Source organism: Drosophila albomicans, chromosome 2R, assembly GCF_009650485.2.
Source record: "Drosophila albomicans strain 15112-1751.03 chromosome 2R, ASM965048v2, whole genome shotgun sequence".
Classification (NCBI taxonomy): domain Eukaryota; kingdom Metazoa; phylum Arthropoda; class Insecta; order Diptera; family Drosophilidae; genus Drosophila; species Drosophila albomicans.
This window is the reverse complement of record NC_047631.2, coordinates 14,244,706-14,262,581: the sequence shown is the minus strand read 5'-3', so window position 1 is coordinate 14,262,581 and position 17,876 is coordinate 14,244,706.

The window sequence follows — 17,876 nt, the reverse complement described above, 5'->3', positions numbered from 1 at the left end:
TACCAAGCCTTCAGGCCTTCAGTCAGCCTCAGCGTCAGCGTCAGCGAGGCAGTCACGTCGTAATTGCCCGGTTCTTAAATATGCGCTAATGAAATTAAGTTGCCCAACGGCTTCTCAAATTTACGGTGTCGCTAACAGCTAACAGCTCCCAGTTTCCGCTCCAAATCCTGTTGCCCGCAGCGACATTAAACAAATCAATCAGTAGAGCTTTGCGGTGGTCCTGCTTTCGGGTTCGGGTGGATGCCGTCCAATTGGATTACGTTGTGTCTGAAGTAGCAAAAGTGTCTGGGATTAGCATTTAAGTAGCAATAGCCCTTGACAGTGCTTTGTGGTGTGGTGTATGAAGTGCTGTGATGTCCTGTGAGGGTTGTGAGGGGATGTGCGGGGATGTCGCTTGCGACAGGAACTAACTGGCCATTGACCAGGGCAGCCAACTGGCTAACTAACTAACGATAATGAATGGAAAGTTCATTAGGCGCTGTCATTTACATAACATTAAAACATCCGACCAATGCGATTAACACTCTTCTTCAACTCTCTCCCCCTTGGTAAGTGGTAAACATACTTCCACCACCCAAGCAATAACTACTGTGCCAGAGTTGTCAAGTCACTTGTAGAGGTCGATGATAATTGCAGTGCTTTAAGCAGTTTCCTTATTAAACAAATATGTAAGAACTTGCGATTGAAAAGTTTAAATGAACTTCAAATTCTATGGTATGGTTAGGTTTGTCTGACTATCACTTTATATTTTAAATTTGGAAACGATATGTTCGTTACTTTTTGAGTACTTTTCTTTTCTTCGTGATTAATACAATTTGCTTATAACTACTTTAGCAATATTTTATATACTTTTCCAAGCATTAATTGTCATTGAAAGTATTTCTAATCAGTTAAAGTGCAAACAAATCCTAATTGCAGTGACTTTGTTCTGTTTACTTACTGAAAAAAATATAAAAGAACTCGTATTATTGTTAATTAATAATTATTTGTTTAATAATTTTTTTTTGTCTCTGCTTCTAATTAATCAATAATATCTTAATGAGTATACAGAGCTTAAAGCAATATCAACAAAATTTGAAAACTTTACTCCTCTGATTTATGAGTGTTTTCCTTTCTACCTGATTTATATGATTTACTTTTGATTACTTTGCTGGAAAATTGATAAATAATTGATAAGTTTTTCAAATCATATTCACTTATATTCGATCTGTTAAAAGATTTGTGAACAATCTTTTAGCTTTTTAATTACAATCCATAAAACTATTTCAGAAAACTGTCAGCGAATAAATAAAAAACTTGAAAGCATCTTCGTAGTTATTTACTTAAAAAGTTGTTATCTCATAATAGCGCATAATTTACCATAACTTTTAAATTAATTTGAAGCCCGTTTTATTGCCACAATTTCTATACGCCTAGCGACTCATTGAGTCCTGATTTCAACACTACTTTCCGGCCTTGTTCTAAGGCATTCAGAGCTATCAAAGTGCTGCCAATGCGAGACTAATATGCAATAACATTTTATGAGTATGAAAACGTGCATACAATTTCAGCTAATACCAGCTGGTAATATCATAAGTTTTGAACAATGAAGCGAGCTACCACAAAATGAACAACAACTGAAGAGAAGCTGGTTGAAGCTGATCCCATGACTCCAATATGTATGATAATTATATTTGGTCTGTTGAATAATAATCACATAAGTTATTAAGAAGACCGACAGTATATGCTTGGCAACCCTAGACGTTATCTGTGATGTTGCCTAACTGGCGATTATCACAGAAGCTGCTACAGTTCAAGGGCCGTCAGGCAAATGGCTTTATTAAATCTCCATTTTTGCACAAATGACGCCAGAGACGCTTAATTGTATTATGCACACAACGCAACACAACTCAACTCGACAGAGCAGACATGACACAATAAGGCGCACATATAACAAGAAAAAAAACTACAGCCGAGTGTGCTCGACTGTGAGATACCCGCTACACATATTCAAAGAAAAGCAAAGTATTGCTTTATTACTCAGAACATATACCAAATCAATACACAAAAAATACTACAATATACCAAATGTATGTGTACAAAATATACTAGATTGCTATCTTATCGTAGATAAATTTTCAGTATTCATAAAGACTGCAGTTATTATTGTATGTAGCAAAAATCGACTCTAGTTTTAAAATTGCACTTATTATAATACCCTTCTACCCAATTGGTTGCGGGTATAAAAAGAGTGGCAGGAGCAAGGACTTCCGGTGTGTTTGGATGCTCGCTCTCTCAGCAGCGCCATTTTGATTAATTTGATAAATTCATTATGTGCACACCATATTGGTTATGTTTTTGGACCTCGCCGCTGTCCCTTTTTCCTTTTCCCTTGTCTGTTTTCCTTTGTGTTGGTCACTCGAGTGTACTGTATGTGTGTGTGTTGGTATTCTGCCAAGTTGTGGTTCAATGTCCGCAAATGACACAACAAGGCAGCTAACTGCCACATTTGGCTTAAAAATGCGACTTTAACGATGTTGACGATGGCCATCAGCCATCAAGCCATGAGTCAAGGCAAGGGCTGAGACTGAGACTGTGACTGAAACTAAGACTAAAGCTGATGCTGACGCTGACTGTTTGTTGTGTAGAGTGGCACAATAAAGCCAAATTGGCCAGTGGCTAGTGGCCATCTTTGTTTTTCGGGGCATAATTGTTTAAAAACTTTGTCAAGTAGAAAGACAAATGAAGCGGCCCAAAGTTTGGACGAAGCCACAAGGAGCTGGAGTTAAAGTGGTTATCAATATGGCAGGCAAAGCTGGGAGTCAGTTTCATGGACAGCGCAGCTGCCCCCCAGAGCAAAAGCAAAAGCAAAAGCAGCAGCTGAAACAACAACTAAAACAACAACAAATGCGACCACAAACAGGCGGCGGCCTGCATGTAAATCTCAAACGGTTTATGGTTACGAGCAAATCCCAACTGCTTACATGTCGAGCTTGTTGATGTCGAGTGTCGAGCGGCAGTTTGATGAATAACTTGTGGGCGTGTGTGTAAGCGCCTGACTGCCTGTCTCTCTGTCTCTGTCTCTGTGTCTGTGTGAGTGTAAGCTCAGATGTCTGTGTGTGTGTTTCGTGAAGTATTTTTGGTATAATTTAGACGAGATTTGAATAAGGTTCAAAGCTGTTGATGATAATGGAAATTGAGCGCTTTGGCCTGCTCCACACGAAATGCGACTGCGACTACAATAAGAATGTGTAAAGTAGCTGCGTCTTACACTATGTGTATATATCGATGTGTGTGTGTGTGGAGAGTGTAACGTTTTTTATGGTATTTAAGATTGAAGGCAATTTATAGCTGACACCCTAATAAAATTAACATTGAAATGGCAATTCGAGGCAGCAATAAGCATCACTGCCAGCCAGCTAAAAACTCAAGAAAGTTGTCATCACACACACACACAAGCACACACTGCGTATGCGTAATGCGAGTGTGCGTATAATATTTGAAGACACACACGCATATCTAATCAATTTATCGTTCAATAATGGTCGAGTTAGTGGGCTTGCGAAGCTACTTTGACAAATCGCAGTGTTGGCTAAAATAAAGCCGAAATACAAAAATAAAAATAATAAATTAAAGACAGACAGCTAAATTGATTTTGATCACTCTGCGCGGCTTTAATGAGCTATGTAGATGCCAACGCCCGACAGCAGCTCCATCTCAGTTCTCAGTTCTCAGCTCTCAGCTCTCACTTTGCAGCTTCTTAGCTTCTAAGCTAACCCCAGCCATGTTTGTGGCACTCTCATTGTTGCGGCTTTTTTGCTGGCTTGGGGTGCCATACGCTAAATAAATTGAAATGACTTCGTAATTGTATTTGTGACTCTCTCTCTAGCTCTGGCTCTGGCTCTGGCTAAATTAATCTAACTAGTTCGCATGCCAGCGCAGCGCTCGTGTGGAACCAGTAACAACAACAACATTATTTGGGACTACAAAACACTTGGCGAACAAAGCGCCATAAAACCAAAAGCTTGTTTTTCAATTGAAGCCACCAAGTGGCGGTGGTAGCAACCAATGGCTCTCTCGGTCTCTCGACTCTCGGCTAAAGGTGATGGGGTAGAAAATTGGTTTTGTGGAAGCCCCCAAAAAAAAATTGACATATCCCACGGCCAAATTGCCGCCGTTCATGGCCATGTTCTTGATGTTCTTGGTAATAGTCCTTTCAATGGCAATTAGTTTATGGCTATCGAAACTATTTTTGGCCTTTGTCGTGACTCCTTCTCCTCAGCGACTGTTGCGCTGTGATTTAATTCGAGTATACTATATATACTATATATATAACATATATTTATTTTTTTCGGGGTGTCTATTGATTGTGTTTGAAAGTTAAGTTAGTTTTCGCCCTTGATTGTTATTCATGGAAAATGCCAGAGCGCCAGGGAACTGTCAAGAATTTTCCATGCTTTGCTATTTTCAATTTCAGTTACAGTTTCATACCTAAAATTCCAGTTGAACTCCAGAGCTAAGCGCAGCATCGTTTTGATGCAAGTCAAGGATATTTGCTCGCTCTAGTTGCCATTTGCCATTTGCCACTTGCCACTAGCGCTTATTTATGTGTGTTCTCTTTGCCCTGTTTCACCTCACCTCCCCCTCCCCTCTATGTCACAGACTGTGCGTTACAGTTACAGTTACAGTTACTGCGACTGTTTGGCACTCAAACAATGCTAGAACAAAGCGAGTTGTGTACAAAAAGTTTTGCACTTTATTATCATTTATTTGCTGGCTACTTTTCAAGCACACCTCGCTGGGCATACACAACTAGTGAGTATTATTCTTGGTCGTTCAACTAATGTGCGTTTGGTCTGCACTTGCTGAGCCTTCTCCTGGGCTGCCAGATAAAGGCAGCAGCGCCCGCTGCTTTTTAACGCGAAATTTCACTTTAAGTTGCGCATACGTCGCGTTGGCCCCGTCGCTGTTACATCTTGGCAGCAACTGATGAATGAAATGGCATCCCTTTTCTAAGTATTTAGCGTGCGTTGGCATTGATAAGGCATTGGCCCCGCAGGCAGGCATTTTATCGCCGCTGTCCTGCAGCGTGGGCCAAGCGGGGGCGGGGGCGTGTGTGGCCATTGGCTGCGGGTCGGGAAACTCGGCAGCTGCTGTTGCTGTCGCTGCTGCTGCTGTCTGCTGTTTGCTGTTTGTTTATTTGTTTGCCATGAGAATTCAAACACTAACACACACACAATAAAGCATAGAGGATAGATAGACCAACCATATATAGCTGAGAGATAGCAAACGCTATTGTTTTACGATTGCGTGGAAATTGAAAACAAAAAAAGAGAAGCAGAGAAAAAAGTCAACAGCATGCACGGTTATTGGGCGGGTGGCTCGTGACACCCGACGCTAAAGACACTTTAATTGCTTCGATACACAACAAAAACATAAACATAAAAACACATTTTTGTATGTGTTTGTGTGTGTAAATATCAGCATGACTGTTTGAATATCTATCTCCCGAATATAGCTGGCCCTAATGTGCGTTCATTTCACATTTGCCTGACCTTCAAACTTATCAAATTTCACACAAACACACACAGACAGAAGCAGTAGCAGTGTGTTTCGCCTGATCCGCATCCATATGGGATGCAATGCAATAAGCTCCCATGGCACACTTCGTCTTTATGTATGTACATATATAGTATGTATATGTGATTGGTATGCGCGTATACTTAATATTGCATTGCTATGCTTTGCCATTAGTCGCTGCCCTCTCTGACTGCTCGACTGCTTTGTCATTTCCGGCGCGCGCGTACAAATTGAAAAATGGCGCTTGCCGCACTTCCGTTCGCATTATTGAGCAGCGTGTCGTTAACTTGAGGTTAAGCATCTCCTACAGGTCGTCGGGGGTTAAGAGGAGCAGCCAGAACAGCCAGAGCAGCACATGCTGCCTGCCATTTCACTTAATTTGTCAAAGCTTGCCCCAGCGTTGTGTCCGCCCACACTTGATGGGGGCGTGGCCAAGTGCGTGTCGCTGACGTCAGCGAATGCTCCCCATCAAAGTGCCACTTATGACTAACTCACTTATTGAGAGCGAGCTCTGCCCAGCAACTGTGTGTGACTTTGTGAGTGCAGTTGCTGGATTTGAGTTCAAACTGCAGCAGCAAGACAAAAGCGAACAACCACTTGATTAACTATTGATATTAATATTGTTATTGCTATTGTTATATTGGATGACAGCCAAAGTGTTGCTCGGTAATTACCATTCAGTTTATTAGCTGCAATTTAATGAGCCCGCTGGCTGCATAGTTTGCCAATGGCTCGCTTTCACTGCTCTTTTCTTTTTTGGCCAAAAACATTTTACGAGTTCACTGAACTCTCCTTAAGCAGAAGCTGCTGCTGGGCATATGCAAAGAGCACATTGTAATGACCGCAGGATACAAGTGCAAATGGCTGCGAACGCAGCGCATTTTGGTTACATTCCTCGTTTGGTTTTTGGCCACACATTTTTTATGGCCACAGCCCGACGTCGACGTTGTCGTCAAGTGCGCCATGAAAATTGTATTTATTGTGGCATAAAAATATTTATCAGTAAATTAAATACTTTATGCCGTTTTGTAGCCAGTGACCAGTGCGAAATAAAAAGTATTTGACAAATGCTCATCAAGCCAAAAGATTGCATCATAAAACCTGAAGAAGTGCTCACAACACACAACAAATTTTTGCTAAATTTAAACTGTAATCTCAAGTCGAGAATCGCAAATCGCGAAATGCGAAACGCGAATCGTGATTACTTTCAATCGCTTCCCTGTTGTTGTACAACACACGAATCGCAAGCAATTAATTTGTGCATTTGCAGTGTATATGTGCTTCGGCTTAACTGAGTTATCACGCGAGTTCTTCCTGTTTTTGTTACCAATACGAAAATAAAACCAGAAAAACGCGTTAATACGCACCAAAAAGGAAATGGCATTCGAGCAAAAATATTACAAACCAACGGCCCCTCGGACGTGTGGCGAGGGTGGAGGGGGGCTTGAGTATTTTTTTAAATTAAACGGGCATCTGTTTGCAATTAGAATTGCAAATGTTTGGCAGACAGCGCGCGGTATGAAGTCCAAAGGGAGAAGGCTGAAGCACTGGAGAAGGCCGCCTACCAAAAATAACTACATTTAAAACGCGCACTCAGAGGGGGAGGATGGGGAATGTGAGATTGCGACTGAGATGCGATGAGAGTGATGCTGAACAAGAGGCGCTAAGTAGGCGTGGCTGCCTCAGCCGGAAACCGACGCCTAAGTGCGGAACAAGTGGCTGCGCCTCGATTCCAAGGATTGCGTAGGCTGCACATTTTTATATACACTGCAAAAAGAGTATACAAACTTTTTAGTAATACCTTTTAGTAGCAGAGTTATTGAGCAAAGTTATCTGTTATTTATAAAATTAACTACAATTTTTTGCTTGGCATAATATTTATAGAATATTGAAATTAACTAACTATTTTATTAATCAATTAAACAAATTGCACTTTGTTTGACATTTTCAACTAAAGTGGTTAGTTTATTATAAAATCAACATTTCAAAAATATACTTTATATTATAGTTTATTTTTTAAATATTTCTAGATAAAAAATGGTTCTATTTATTTCATTTAAAAACTAGCTAAAAATTAAATTTGTACAGCATTAAAAATTGACTTTTTTCACTGTTTTTTAGTCAGAAACATTTTATTCACATTTTATATATTAAATTACCAAAAAGTTGTACTTTGTTTCTTTACATTAATTATATAGCTAAGTCGAGCCAACAAACCAACAATTTCTGCATAAAGAAAAGCTCTATTCACTTCTATTTAAAACTAGCTACAAGTTACACTTGTCCTTACATATTTAACTACATTTTTTTGGTTGTTTGACACATCAAGACACTACATTATTCATATGGTTGAATTGGTCTAATTAACAAACTGTTAATGACTGTTCAAGAAAACTATGTCTTATTTCTAAAAGTTGCACTCTTTTCTTAAATTAACTTTCTTTCACTATATGCCAGCACATTATTTTCATAGTTAATTTAACTAAAAACTAACTATTTATACATAAGGAAAACCTATTTTCACTTCTAGCTATATGTCGTGCCTTGTCAAGCTTATTAAACAAGATATTTTTCTTTGCTGTTAGACACTAAATTATTCAATGAGTTAAAGATATATTATTTATTAAGTAATTACACTTGAAGAAAACTGTGTCTTTGTTGTAAAACGTTTCACTTTATTTGACACTTTCAATTAACTTTATTTCGCTGTTTGACACCACATTATTTTTAAAGTGAAGTTGATCTTATTAACTAAATTCTTTCCACATAACCACCAACTATATTCGTTTTTAAAAAATTACAAATATTAAATTTTTCAGCCTATTAAATTTACATTTTTTCACTTTTCGCCAGCACATTATTCACACAGTTAGAGTGTTTAATCTTCTGTTTGCTGTCGTCCGCAGTTTTTGCGTGTTTCTCTTTTATTTTTTTACATGTTGTGAGAAATTCTGATGCGCCCAGAAACAATTTGAACGTAATGACGAAGAAAGTTGTTACTTAGCCTGTGGCTCATTTGTCAGCGATTGCTGAACACACAGAGAGAACCCAGCCGAGCAGAGAGTGTTGTGAAAGGGAATCCTGTAAGGAGGACAGTGGAAGCATAATCCGAATGGCTCATACAAATAACCATGCATAAATTTTATAAGTATGGCGTGAAAAAGCGGCTGTCTGTTTACTTATAGATATTTGCTTAGTCGAATTTTGCTGTTGTGTTGCTTTTACACTCTCTGGCATTCAACAGAAATAATAGAAAAGGATACATTCGCAGCTGTCCTTAGAGGACTGCGAATTTGACTGAACTGAATCAATATTTCATCGATTTATATTGGTAATTGCCCACTTACAAAGCTCCCAATTTAATTGGATTCTATTTAAAACGAATTAAAGTCCATTTCCACATAAATAATAACTTAAATAGGCCATGTTTGTCCTTGTTTCGCGCGCCATAATGACGGAAATTTCCCTACGAAATTTCTTTGAATTATTTGTGCAAAAGTCTATGAAACTTTCGACACATTTCAATTGATTTTTTTGGCCAGTTCGGATGAGTCCAGAACTGGCCAATAAACTTAATAGGCTGAATCAATAAATATGCTATAAATAGTGTGCTTAATTATGGTCGTAAAAAGACGCTTCCTCTGCCCCCTGCTGTCTTGTTTCCTCCTCAGATCAGGTACAATAGGTTCTAATTGCGGCAATTGCCACTGAATGGGAAATTTGTTTCTAATTGTTCAGTTTGACGTAGACGTAGCCAAAAATGAGTTTTGAAGAAATGATTATACATTTTAGTAGTAGCCATATGGCAAGCAAAGCCGTTACAGATTGAGTTTATTAAATGGCAGTCATAATTCAACTAGTTGCCCAACTAGCGAGAATCGAGAACCGAGGAGCGTGTGCTTTTATCCTGGACGTCAGGAAGTCACGGCACAATCTTAATAACTCATTTGTTATAGCGCACAACACAACAAGCTGCAGTCGAGTGTGGCCATAAGACCCATCATAAAAGCCACACACACACTCGCACACACACACACACGCACACACATATGCTGTGCTGTGCGTAAAAAACAGTCGAAACGGCCTTGCCTGGCAGCAAACATTTGACTTCTAATTAAGAGCCAAAAGGCCAAACAGCATAAGCTCAAGTGGCAAACAGAAAAATACCTTCACACACACACAAAGCACGAAGCACGAAGCACGGCGATGATTAAGTGGCCCACGTAGAGAGAACCTTTCAGCAGAGAGATGTTCCCACTGTTGTCGGTCGAGTGGGTGGCGTTGGGTGGCGTGGGGGTTGGCGTGGACGACCGCCTCCTGACTTGGCCTTCATTTGCTATGCGCGTGCTAATCAAATTGGGTCTAGTCCGTGTCTACGCTTTTGTCTATGCCCCCCACTGGTGTTTGTTGTTGTTGTTGGTGTTGCAAGTTACGCGGTTGTCTTTGGAGTGTGCGAGTGTGTGTGTGTATGTGTGAGGTCGCTTTCGGGTTGTTTATCAGTTGTCTGCGCCTAATGTGTAAGTATGCCAAAAGTGATTGCATAATTATGCAAATGCTTCGGCACAATATACCTCTAATGAATTACTCAGACACTCAGCTCTCTCTCCATCTCTCTTCCTCACTCCTTTCTCAAAAGAACAACGTCTCAGGCATCTGTCGAGTCGAGTGTAAACAATTTTCAACTGCCAAAGCTGCCAAACTGTCGACTGCCAAACTATGTTAAAAGAGCTGGCACCTCCTTCTAAACTTGATTATGTAATAATTTGTTATAGCTCCTGGCACGACAGCCAAAACGTCTTGAGACTATAATTACACGCGACTCGTTGCGGATTGCCTGTTAATCGAATTAGTAGTGAGAGCCAAAAACTAAGTCAAACGTGTTGCGAGACAATTAACAGGAGCAAGTACAGTTAAAGATCAATAATTGGGCACGAATTGGAAATGCAAATGACTTTCGATGGGTCATCGCTGCTTTCAACAGTTCAGTTCACAGTCTCATACTCATAAACTATATACGATCATTTTGTTCCATGTTTTTGTTTATTTAGCCAACTATAAAGAACGCATTCGCCAAAGTTCTATCGAAATTTTAGTCATAAAACTGTTTTAGCACGTCGGGCAAAGAAAGAAAGAAAAACTAAAAGTAAGGTAAATAAATATGATATGAATAACATAAATTGTATATTCCAATGATGGGTTATAGTTTTTCTACTATATATTTTTTCTGGGTTAAACAAATGCAATAGGCCCCGCCCCGGGGCGTCTTTTTTTTTGTGTGTGTTTTGGGAGGGCTGTAATAAAAAAAAAAACCACGACGCGCCTTTTATTTGCATTGCCTTGTGACAGTTGGACTTAATTTTGAAAAGAAATTCACGATGATGAAAATGTTTTCGTTTTTTTTGCGCGTTTTGTGACTCACAATAGCAACGATAACAACAACAACCACAACAACAACAACAGAAGAAATTTCTTATTCAAGTGGCGTGCAGGCGCGATCAGGCCCAAAAAAAATACAACGACAGCACATATTCGAAAGGTCTCTTCCACACGCGTCTGGCAAATCAAACGGACAACTCACTAACTGTCTGACTGATCGCTCTCCATGTCATCCTCCTTTCCGCCCGCCCCCCTTGGACAACTACATGATTTGTCTGCTTCACATTTTTCCTTTAGTTTGTGTGTTCGTTTTTTTCCAGCTCGTAATTAGGCACAACATTATGCGTAAAAAATGAGACGCTGCCAAAACGCAAGCAAAGCAAAAAAGATAAATTCGCAACATGAAAGAGTAGCGCATAAATCAGCATTTAGACTCGTATAAATAAAGTCATTTGATTTGGAACTCTGGCGCTCTCTATCTCACAAAACGTATCTTTCTGTTTGTCTGAATGTCTTTCTTTCTCTGATGAGAATCGCAAAAGGCAAAGCCCAATCAACTTGTGTGTGCTGCATGAGAAAGATGCCCAGAGACCAGTCAAACAGTCACAGCCACAGAGTGAGGCGCCGGTCTGCGTGGCGTATACGCAATAAATTTTCATATTTCATATTCGTACGTTCTGTTTCATATTCGTACGTTTTCGGACTAAAACTGATCCATATGACGTTGCAAAGCAATAACAAAAACAAAAAACACAACAGCACAAAATTATAAACAATAAACTTGGCAAATTTTCGAGGGGTGTGCCGAGGGGGGAGGTGTTCATAAAAAGTGTTTGGTATGAGTAGAAATTTTGTTGGATTGTAAACAAAAGAAAAGGCGGTAAAGCTGGCTATAACAGATGTTGCATATATAGGCATTTAAGTACGCTAATGATGTCTTCTTAAACAAATAAAGCGCCGGGTATTTATAAATAGCACGTGCTTATAAATATTTAGTTGATTGCCACACATATTTCATGCACTCGTACTTAGACTAAGCCAATGTCAAGGTTTGCTTAGCGTCTGTCCATATGTGCCCACAGTTGGCATATGGAAGTCGAACACACATCTGAAATGAAGTCGAAAAATGTTGTGCGACAGCTTGCTGGAGGCTCAAGTGCGTCACAAGGTCTGATAAGGTAAGCGAGGAGAGGCAGATGAAAAAAGGCTGCCACAGTTTCTCAAGTGCAACAAATGGCAAAGCAGCAACATCAACTACTTCAGCTTTAAAGTTGAGGGGATGATGACGGAGCGAATCGCAAACGCAATCGCAATCGCAATTGCGATTCGCAATCGCATTCTCATTTAACAGGCAATGGCATTAATTTGTCAATGTTTATATTAACGTCTTGAAATCAATATTATCAACAGAATTAACATTAGGCATTAATAATGATGCTTAAACGCTCTAGACTCGAGACTCGAGACTACGACGTGTTGGCCTGGCCCAGAAGGTGGCAGCTCGCACTTGGCACTTGGAATTGAGAGTACGGGGCGGGGTGGGGGCTAGAAATGTGATTAAAACACGTATGTATGCAAATGCCGGTGAGCCGTGAGTTTAATGAGTTGTGAATCAACAAAAGTGACAGCGCCAACAGGCGAACAGCCTCTCAGAGGTGTGTTTCAATAATATTCGCTACTAACATATATAGATACATATATGTATTAAATGCTGCGATCGAGAGAATGCTTTTATTTGGGGGAGCAGGTTGACTCATAGATAAAAAAATATATTCTCTGCATTTTTATCGCTCACTTCAGTTTTATGTTATGCTGTTAATACTATTAAGCTTTATGAGCTCAATGCAAACTTTGCTATCATTTAAACAAATATACAACGATTTTAACCGCATTTCAATCAAGAATAAAATACCCGAAAAATGGAACTTACCTAGTTTAATATTTGCAGAAACGATCAAAGGGAATTTCCGTTTCGTGCTTAGAATGTGCAATATGTGGGGAATTGTCTTTGCGTTGCATTAATTTCAGAGATGTCAAACTTCACGGCAACAACGAAACGAAATACTTTTTTATGTTTTGCATATAATTAAGAAAACATTAACACGGCGACCACGACAACCACAACAACCACAACAACCACAGCTAGGGGCCAGTGGGGCAGAGACAACGGCGTTGACATTAATGGCAGCCACAAAGTGCATCGAGAAATAATAATCACACAGACAGACAACACGCACTCACACTCACACTCACTCACACACTCACGCACTCCCTGACACACTAGAGCGATAAAGACAAAGCGAAGAAGTGGCCCCAAAATTATGTCGGGGCATGGACAATGCAATGCACCTGTCACTGCCACTGCCACCACTGTGTTTTGTGTCTGCCGGGATGTCACTCATTCACACTGATGTACCATCAAATTCAAAATGCGACCAAACACCGGCAGAAGTAACGCGCTATTTTCTTATTTCTTGTTTTGTGGGCCACGCCGAGTGATCCAGTCAACCGCTCGACGGCAGGTTTTCCAAAAGACTGAAAACACAACATTTTCTAGCAAAACAATTTTCATACACCGACCACAATTTGCCGGCTAGCTTCAGCCAACTGTGCGTTCGGCAATAAAAGCTTTGCGTGGTCAAAAAGCTTTCGCCAGCTAGCAGCACAACAGTGGGGGAGCTTTTACGGCCAATGCTTTCGACTACTAATATTGCGAATACTATGCATGTCATTTTATGTTTTGGCGCGCAAAAGCACAGCATGCCATGGGCTTTTGTGAATGGCGGAGCACAACAAAACGTTGCGCTAATTGAGCGTGACAAGTGCTGCAGGGCGAGAGCGAGTGCGAGACGAAGACGGAACGATGCGATGCAGAGAGAAAAACGTAACAGTAGCAGCAGCGCTTGAATAAAACGTGCGTAAAAACTGATTTAGCTCGATTACGGTACAGGGTGACGATGACAATGTGAATGATTGAAAATGCGACTTGCGACTACGACTGCTCTTTTGTGTGCAGGCATTTGACACGCCATCCATCATTATCGAGGATTTGGGTTTTCAATTGCAGTAATCCACCTATTATAGGGGGAGTCTCAGCTGTAACACTTGGTCTTAAATTATGTTTTGAATATATTTTAATGGAAATTGAGTAATAGCAACATTTCGTCACATCGATTCTTCACAGTATTTTCGAACTATTAAGTAAATTATTCAAGCTTAGTGTTGGCGGAACAATTATTTCATTGTGTATACAGAAAATCACACCTAAAATAAATTCTTTATTACTAACATTTATTAACTCATAATTTATTATACTTTTATTGCAAAATGTTATATTTTTTATTTTAATACAATTTCAGGTTTTTTATAAGCCCTTTTAAATTTATGTGAATGTCAACATAAGTAATTATTGGACTTTTATATTGTTTTTATTTCTTTTAAGTTGAATTCTGTTTACTCATGAATGTAAACTATTAACGTATACCACATTTATTTCTCTAATCAAACAAATTTAATAAATTTATAATTTTATTGTATATATATTAAATGCATTATGTAATACTTTATACTTATATTTGAATGTATACTTTTAATTTTAAATTAAATTAATAAGAGTCAAGTTGCAAGAAACAATTTAAATATTATTTATTACTTAAGCCTACTCAGCGTTTAGGCTTCTTTTCATAAGCAAGCTCGATCACTATATTTTTGTGTTTCTATTTTTAGCTGATATTAATATTTTATTGGCATTTTTGACAATAGAACTTCCACGCGTGGGAAATGTCAGTCGAGGTTATTTGTGCCAAATATAGTGCAAAGAAAATCTATCATTTGTTATTGAAAAGATGACAAATGGGCAACACCCAGTTTACGGCATAATAACAGTTATACTTAGAAGAAGATTGCTGCAATTAAAGTGAAAGACCAAGATCATGTTTTTACCTATTAGGTAAAGCAATTGCAATTCAAGTTCATAATGAGGAAGTCTGGCTAGATAGATGATTGAATATGGCAATTGTGTGGAAAGTAGTAGCTACGATTAAGTATCCATTTAGGCGCAGTGCAAATCTTATCTTGTTGTCAAGTTAATGACGGCATAAGTATGTCGTTTTCACTATATTGATTTAGCAAGTGTTAGACTGTGAGATAAACCGCCTAATGTGAGGCGTGGGGCGAATCGGTTGTTTTAATTACTTCATTAACATTTTGTGACAGTTTTGCATAGATTTTTATCGAAAGTTGTTGGAGCTTGTTTTAGCTCGCTGAGTGTTTGCTATTACTATTAAGCAGCTGCAGCTGCGTGCACGTAAGTCAAGCAATTTTAATTAGTTTAACCACTGCACACACATTAATAAAGCAGAGCTCAGTTGGATTCTAATGATTATTTAATTGCAGCTGGATTTAACTTATGGATATGTGTCTGTAGTCGAACATGTTCTAAGCCAGCGCAGCGCAGCTCAGGCGAAGGCGTTAAGAACTTCACTTCCGTATGAGAATAAGAATTCTTGCAAGTAATTCCGCACGCGAAGCCAATTTCTGTGGCGGTCATGGCGCCAAAATCGACAAACAATACAAGAATTGCCATAAATATTGATAGCATGGCCAAAAATTGACATATTGTCATTGTCATTGTCATGTTTATCATGACGTATACTTGATATCTGGGAACTAATCAACAATTCGAATTTGGCTCGGATTAAGCCAACGACACAGCACAGCACAATAACAACAACATATTTGTCTAGCTGCTGCAAATATGGAAAACAATTAACACCGTCGAAATGTTTGATTACTTGCAGCCTCAATCAAAAAAAAAACTGTAAATTGTCTTGTCATTGTTTTTGTTTGTCATTTTTTTCTCTTGATACAATGTTATTAAAGTTGTTTGTCATTTCGCTGCGGGAATAACTTGCAAGACTGATAATAAAAACAAGTTGGCCCGCAAGTGCCAAAAGCAAAAGAAAAAAAAAAATCAGAAAACTTGCAACAACAAGATGAAATTCGAATGGCATTCGAGGAAACATCTCGACGTCATGAATGCGTCACACTTTCTTTGGGGAACTCCACAATGTTTTGACCGCAAAGCTGTTTTAAGTCGCTCGCGAACGTGACTTTGCCACGAGCCACATAAAATCACGATTGTGATCTCGTCCCGACTGTTTTACTGGATTTTGTTGAAAGTCTGACCGCACCCTCGCAACTCATTTGAGATGCTTCAAATGATATTGATAATTAGAATTAAGTTTTCAATTTAATGCCTCATAATTGCTTGACGGCAGGAATTAGAGAGAATCAGAATCGCCAACGGGCTGAAATAGTTGAAATGCTTAGCGAGCATTAGTTATATAAGAATTCAATTCACCGACATGTACATAAGTGTGTAACTTTTAGTTAAGACTTGATAATTATCGACACGTAAGTGTTAAGAAATCTTGCAATAAAAATGCACATGGCTAGATTAATTAATTAACAATGGCATAAAAATCATTTAAAATGCAAATTATGAATTCGTTTCGACAATCAGAGGAAGCAGTTGTTGCTGGTTTATGGTCAATAAACAAGAAAATCAACAAACAAAAAAGAAGAACTTCAAAATGGTTAATTGCATTTGCCACAACAAAACGAAAATTATTGTTTTATTAATAGTTGGATTTTATCATTATTCTGTTGCTGCAATTAACTACTCCACTATAAAAAAAAATGAATAATACTAGTGTAGATTTTATTTATGCTTCGATGTACATACGAGTGCTTCGATATCCTATTTGAATATGAATGCGAATAGCCTGTCAATAACTCAATAAGCAAACTGAATGCGGGTCTAGCTGAAATGCAAATCGTGTGAAACGATCATTTATTACTTATAGTAGAATGGCAATTAGTTAACGGAATCAATCAATACATTTGAATAGTATTTGCATACATTCATATTCAGATCAAAACATATTAAGCCACATCATATCACATCAGATTAAGTCAGCCCACTTGCATGTAACTTAATAACCAACTAGAATCTTTTGTAGTCTTCACTTTGGTCTCTTGCACACACTCGCACATATACAAATAATAGAAAACTAAACAATATTATTGAATAAAAAAATATGTGTATTAAGCCCATGCATTATTTATGACTGAGCTGTGCGCGAGTTTATTTTTAATGCGCCATACATATGTATATACCATTATTTATGATTGATCTTAAGTATAGAAGCTCGACGGCGACGCGGCTGCAATTTTCACACTATTCCTACTTAAATAATTCATAGTTAGTAGCAGTAGTAGTAAAAAAACGAACAACATAAGGTCAACTACTGTAGGAATATTATTGAATATGCTATTAAAACATTCACTCGTATATGGACTCGAGATCGAGATTGAGATTCGAGAGTGCGAGAAGTGAATGACAGCTAACAACAATGATTTACAAATTGTTTCGAGAGTGTAATTGAAATTTCCCCCAAGCGATTCGCACGCACAAACAATTCCAGCTAAGAATGCGCAAATTTTTAGTGTTGCATTCGATACAATCTGACAATCTGATTTATAAACCGCAGTGCTCAAGACCTTTATCGTATGCGTCATTAGATGAGCTACCAAGGGATTTCCACAACGCTTCGCTTCTAACGAGAGCCTAAACTATTTAGTCATACGCTGCACACACACTTGCGATCACTTAATCAGTCTGGGTGTGCGTATGTGTGTGTGTGTGACTGTCTTGTTTGGTCAACCAATTAGCGATTGGCATTGCCAGGAATTCAATTTCATTTCCTACGTCACTGAACTCGACTCAACTCAAATCGAAGCGAATACGAAACAAGCGCACATAAGTTGACTCGTAAAAGGCAATGCAGCTCGAAAATAGTTAGTATAAACTCGAGTATATTATGCGAAAGGCAACTGCAGGTGCTTTACGTGTAAGAGCAGGAACTGGTTTCTAGTGT